We start from the raw sequence: 6891 nt of genomic DNA, 5'->3' as shown, positions 1-6891 counted from the left end.
TTACTTTTAAAAGATTTAAATCTGTGACCAAACATTTTTAAATTTAGTAAATTATTTTAAAGATTTTTTTAATAACAAAAATAAGTGCGGTTTGTTTTTAAGTAGAATAATATTATAATAAAGAGATTGAGATGTAATTTTTGTCTAACATGACTATTTGACGATTTGATAGTATACGCACAAGCTAGCTCTTTTCTAAATGAGAAAGTACAATATGTTTAGAGCTATCAATTAAAAAGAGGTTAAAGAATCTAGCTTGACAATATTTTTATTTTTATCATGAACAAGTTTTTTAATTTTGTGACTCTTAAATCCATTTTCATTCTACTAACTTTTATATGTAGTTGGAAAAAAATATTCTTTAAATTGAACTAAAAATAGCTCACATTGAACATATGTAATTTTTAAATTTTGACTAGAAATCGTTGAATTAAGCTAAATGGAAATGCATTTAAAGTTAATGTTGATGAAAGTGCAAGAAAACAATTTAATCTAGCTTACAACATGGGAGTAGTGAGAAATAAGCATGTTGAGTGGTTATATGACTTTACCTCGATCTGAAGTTGGTATTGCATCGAGGGTCTTTAGATCTAGAGTCATTTAATTTTTCTTGTGTTTTCATTTTCCTCCTCTGTGTATGAACATTAAAATTATGTAATATATTTTTTTAAAATAATGTATATTCGAGCACACATAAAATTTATGAAAAATTTATAAACATACACCTAAATATACTAGTTTTTTTTTTTACTTTGAAAATATTACGAAGTATATTTTAAGAATTTTCCTATTTTGTCATAATAGAAATTCTTTTAAATTTTCCACAAGTGGAAGTCTGATAGAAAAAAACAGGCGTTGAAAGGAAGACATAAAAATCCAGAGACAATTGGTTATTGGTCCAACCATTTCATTCGTATGGTTGATTGTTAAGTTTAATTCAAATCAGAGTTAATTGAATAATACACAGAAGAGCACAGTCAACATCTTTTAAAACATGCAATAATGGTCTAACTTAAATGCAACAGTTAAACTTTAGACACATTAAAATTGTCCTCGCCAAAGATAAACTCCCAACCAAAAGGCCCCACACTTTAACTCGATGGAATATTTGAGAAGATATAAATTATGGTAATTCCTTTAAAAAAATCAAGGTAATTTAGTGACTCGCCATGGTCAAATACTGGTGCGCATAAAGAATCTACTCACTTTGAACATAATCTTGTATGCTGGTATTGAATTTCCAACTTTCCACATTATAATTATCTTATTGAATTGTACTTATTATACCAACAATAAAAACTAAAAAACATTGATCTTCAAGTATGAATAGAATACCATGTGACTTTTAAATATTTTTAAAAAATTAAATTAATATCTTCAAATTTTATTTTTAAAAATTTATAATAGTCAGGGAAGAATACACTCCCTTAGTGTTAAATAATAATAATAATAATAATAATAATAATATAATAATAATAATAATAAACAAACAAATAAATAAATAAAAGTCAATACAATATGGTTGCTTTGAAATTAGATCAAAGTCCACATTGGGGAAATTCTGAGCTTTGATAAACTAGCAATTCTTTTCTAACGGTGATATATTCTATTAAATTAAGGAAAATGCTTCCCATTCCAACAAAAGTCACACAATTTATTATAATCACTTTGTGATGTGATTATTTTTTGTGGTTAATTATTTTTAGAATTTTAAATTTCAATTCACCATAAAATACCACATCATGGAGTAAATGTAGGTGTGTGAGTGGATGGTAAATAAAGGGGAGTATAACAAAGTCCTTAAATTAATTACTTTATGTGGCATTATTTGATACTTTTTGTTATTTTATTATTGAGTTGAGTTTTTTTTTTTTTTAATTATGGGTAGATTGACCAAATCAAGAATGGCGGATGAAAATAAAATGATGAGATGAATAATATGAAGTAAATTTAGATGTGAATGTAACTTTTATTTCATTTATATTGGAATAAGGTTCAAACTGGCCACTGTAACCTGAAAGTGCAATTAGGCCACTGAACGAAAAAATAGTGCAATTAGGCCACTGAACACTCCAAACGCATGTAATTTCACCAGATAACAAGTTACTTTTCATTTCATCAGGTTGCATGCTTATGTGGATGGTGAATTGACATTTTAAAATAATTTTTTAATAATAATAACATTAAAAATAAAAAATAAAAAATTAAATGCATGCTTCCTTGTTTTTTAAAAAAAATTAATTAAAAAAATAAAAATACAATGCGCTTGTTTGTTTGTTTTTTTTAATTTTTTATTTATTTTATTTTTGTTTTTAAAGTTTAGTATTAAAAAATATTTTATTTTTAATAACATTAAAAATAAAAAATAAAAAAATAAAAAATTAAATGCCTGCTTCCTTTGTTTTTTTAAAAAACAAAAGTAATTAAAAAAATTAAAAATAAAATGCGCTTGTTTGTTTGTTTTTTTTTTAATTAAATTTTTAAATTTTTTATTTATTTTATTTTTATTTTTAAAATAGTATCAAAAAAATATTTTAAAATGCTAACTTACCATCTATGTACGCAACAACCTGATGAAATTGAAGGTAACCTGCTATAAGGTAAAATTGCATGCATTTGGAGTGTTCAGTGGCCTAATTGCATTTTTTTTTCTTTTAGTGGCCTAATTGCACTTTGAGGCTACGTTTAATGGCTAATTTGAACCTTATTCCTTTTATATTTGATTTGAATATTAATGATGGGATTGTAGATATGAATTTATCTTGTTTTGAGAGACTAGGAAAGAGGAGAAAAATTATCCATCACATAAAGTGGCAATTATTCCAAAATTTATTACTATAATTTGTCTCCACCGGATTGTAAAGAGGTAAATCATGGTGACTAGGAGGCCTATTAGGTGGGAAAATCAATGCCTGATGTTCACAAAAAGTTCATCACATTTGGTGAAACTCCCACACTTGAAAATCTTTAAAATTTTGACCACTTTTCCAATCACCAACAAAAATGGTCAAAAAAAATGTTTTTTTTTCAATTTTTTGACGAAGGGTAAAGTTGGACGGGAAAAAGTCAGGGAATTTTTTACCATTTTTACCACCGTCGTCTCTATCGTCATGGCCGTCTCCGTGCGCTACAAGTTAGTTCTATTACTCATACCTTAATCCATAATCCCTAAATTTCTAATTTCATTTATCCCAAAATCATAATTTCAATAAACCCTAAATTCTTGATAATTACTAATGTTGTTGTTCTTCTAACCTTGATAATGTGTTTGCAATTAGCATGTGGATAAGTTTTGATTTTTTTCCCTACGTGTTTGATTGATTTATGAACTTTTTTCTAGTTGGGTAATGAAAGCGTTTGTTGTAGGTGAAAGCTTATAGGCCTGATGATTCTGCCCGCCATGGTCGATTTGAAGTAACAGCAAGAACTACTATTTTAGTAAGATTTCAAGGCTTCAATTTTAATTTTTCTTTACATTTTCTGAAATAAATAAATAAATGAATGTCAGAGTGCTCCATAATCAAAGGTATTTAGGAGTTATTCATAGCAACCCAACAAAACCTTCCCTGAGGATATAGTAGGTGAAGGATTGACAAGCATATACCATTACATTAGAGGCCAACCATATATGATTGAGATTGTCAAGGCTCAATCCTAAGTCCTTACCTTCAGTCTATCACTCTAGTGCCAATTGAGATGCTCGTGCGGGGAACTATATTATTATACTTGTTAGTTGTTACTGGTTAAGATAAGATTTAATGAGAAATAAAATTAATATATATAGTTTTATTTGTGAAAAATAAACATCCAATCTTTACACATTATATATGATTATTATTTACAAAATTCTAATACAAAACATTCACATTTTATGACAATTATATATAATTATATTATCTTGACTAGAATATATATTCAAATTATTATTGATCTTAAAATTAACCAAATTTGATTCTCGATTATATATTAAAAATGTACTATATTTACTTCTAAAATTTGCTATTTTTAATTGCAATGGATAACTAAATGTGACACTTTTTAAAGTCAAAGATTATATATATGATTAGTTTGAAACTAAAAATAAAAAATAGGTATAGGAAGATACAATGGTCATTAAAAATGGGATTTAAATTTTTTGTAGTCATAAATTTTATATTTAAAAACACATATAGTAACTTTTTATACGAGTAAATTGCACTTTTGGTCCTATGACTATAGAACTCTTGTTAATTTCAACACTTGACTTTAAAAGCTAACAAATTAATCCTTTAACTATGCTTTTTTTAATAGATTTGGTCCTTCCGGCCAAATTTGGCCGGAAAATCTTAACCCATTTATAATTATTAAATCATGGGGGTAAATATGTCATTTCATATCACTTTCTTCTCCAACTTTGTTTAACCCTGTGAGATCTTCCTCTTATTCTGCTTCAGTCTCGCTTCTTCAATTCAACAAATATTTAGTACAGAATACTTGTTCTCCATTTCTGATTTAAAATTCGTTGAAATCTAATATAATTGTTGAATACTTGTTCTCCAACTTTGTTTAACCCTTTACCAAAAATATAAGCTAAACCATAATAGCATTTTGTTTTTCTTAGCACCTAATATTTAGATTTGATATGTTCTGCAAATGTGATGACGAGCGGCAGGGAAAGGTATAACAGTGGGCCACCGACCATCGGATCTTGAATCTCTGACGGTCTTCACGAGGCCGCCGACTGGTAGGGGTGGCCGGGATTATGCGCGACGGTGAACGGGAAAAACCTGGGTTTGACGAGGAATGAAATGGGCTTGGGGATGGAGTCTGGAGCGGCGGTCTTCCGTAGCTAGAGCTAACGAGTTTTCTGGGTTGGATTTGGACTGGGAATACAGAAGAACGATGAAGGTTTCACTGCCCAGTCCGTAGCTCCGTCCGGTTATTGCTCTTAATTTCAAGGTTTCACTGCCCATCTTCATCACCTTGGTTGTCTTGCTTCCTCCAATGTTGTTCTCCATTTCATCGATCCATTCTCCTTTGAATCTAACCGGCGAGCAGGGGAAAGGAAGGGGAAGAAGACCTTGCAAAATGACCGTTATGCCCTCATTATTTTGTAATTAGAAATGGGTTAAGTTTTTCCGGCGGGTGATTTGGCCGGGAGGACCAAATCCGTTAAAAAAAGTATAGTTAAAGGATTAATTTGTTAGCTTTTAAAGTAAAGTGTTGAAATTAACAAGAGTCCTATAGTCATAGGACCAAAAGTGCAATTTATTCCTTTTTATAATTAAAAAAATATAGCTCTTGCTTGACTTTACATGAAAAATGTAATTAGACCCATAAATTTTAAAAAGTTATAATTTAATACATCAACTCCTCAATTTGATTCAATTTAGTTGATAGATTGATAAATTGATGCAATTAGCTAGGCCAATTGCTTAATAAAATTACAGATGATAGTAGGTATATTTGAGTTTTGCCCATATATATATATATATATATATATATATATATATATATATATATAAAATCCTAACCAAAACTTGTGAACAAATTAAAACCATTGTTCTGCAAGATTTGATAGATGGAAAATCAAGTAAAAAATGAGTGGAACCATTTTCATAATTATTACAAAGTTTTATTTATTTTCAACCATTAAATCTACTAGATCAATTATTTGAATTAATCCATAGATTTTCACCTGAGACATGGTTCTCACATGATTATATGAATATACGTGATGGGGTTGTCACATAGGAAGCGAAGAAAAAAAGACAAACATATATTAATATAATTGGGTGACAGGGAGTTGTGGTGGTGTATCATGCAGACATACACCCCTAAACATGCATCACTCATCAATGTCATTGGATAATATTTTGAATGGAGAAAAATATCTAATTCTATTTCATAATTATACTTTCCTCATTTTTCTATCATCTTCTTCTTCTCCCATCATTTTTCTTTTATCTTTATTAGTTCTTGTCAAGATTGTAATAAATTTAAGTAATTACTATCAATTTAATTAGTTCCTCCCCCTAGACTTCCGTTACCTAAAACAACTATTATAATTCCGGTTTGCCACCTACCAAAAGCAATAAAAAAGTTACGTTTTTTTTTTTTGGGTATAATATGTCCACTGAGAGACAAATAATAATTGTGCTGATTAATTAGCTTCAAATTATAATATTATTACTAACTTGGAGTTTCAGATCTTGGATGACACACTTCGAAAGATTGATATTAACAAAACGTTGAAAAAGGGTTGAAATTGACAAAATTACATAAAGTTATTGTAGACTTGACCAAAAGATATAAAGACAGGATAAATTTTATTAGGGCTAAAAAAAATATAAATAATTTATGATTTGCTTCTTGGAGTTCCGGCTAAAGCATAGGGCAGGGATTCAATTTCTGCCACGAACATTGGACATTTAAGTTTGAGTTTGGATTTCCTCCTTGTGTGAGATCCATTCTCCTTGTGAAAATCTTACCGTAAGAAAACCCTATGAGAAAAAACTTAATTAGTCAAGGAAAAAAGAGTACAACCGTAAACCTTTAGGGTTCAATCTTCAAGATCACAAGAGTATTTGATCTTTAGGACCAATAAATCAATTTTACGTAGATGTTGTTGCTCCCCCTTCAGACAACAATCTTCCTAACATACACGTACCAATTTTATAAGCATATTTCTCAAAAATAGATGTAGGTAAGTCCTTAGTGAACAAATATGCTAGATTGCCATTGGAACTAACCTTCTAAACGAGTATTTTACCACTCTTTTGGAGTTCATGCGGGTAAAATAATTTAGATGCAATGTGCTTTGTAAGGTTCCTTTTAACATATGCACGACTCATGTGTGCAACACATGCTGCATTTTCCTCATACAGGACAATGGAAGGGGGGGGGGGGGGG

The sequence above is a fragment of the Ipomoea triloba genome, chromosome 1 (genome assembly GCF_003576645.1).
Source record: "Ipomoea triloba cultivar NCNSP0323 chromosome 1, ASM357664v1".
In the NCBI taxonomy this organism is placed as follows: domain Eukaryota; kingdom Viridiplantae; phylum Streptophyta; class Magnoliopsida; order Solanales; family Convolvulaceae; genus Ipomoea; species Ipomoea triloba.
This window is presented reverse-complemented; position numbering follows the sequence as displayed.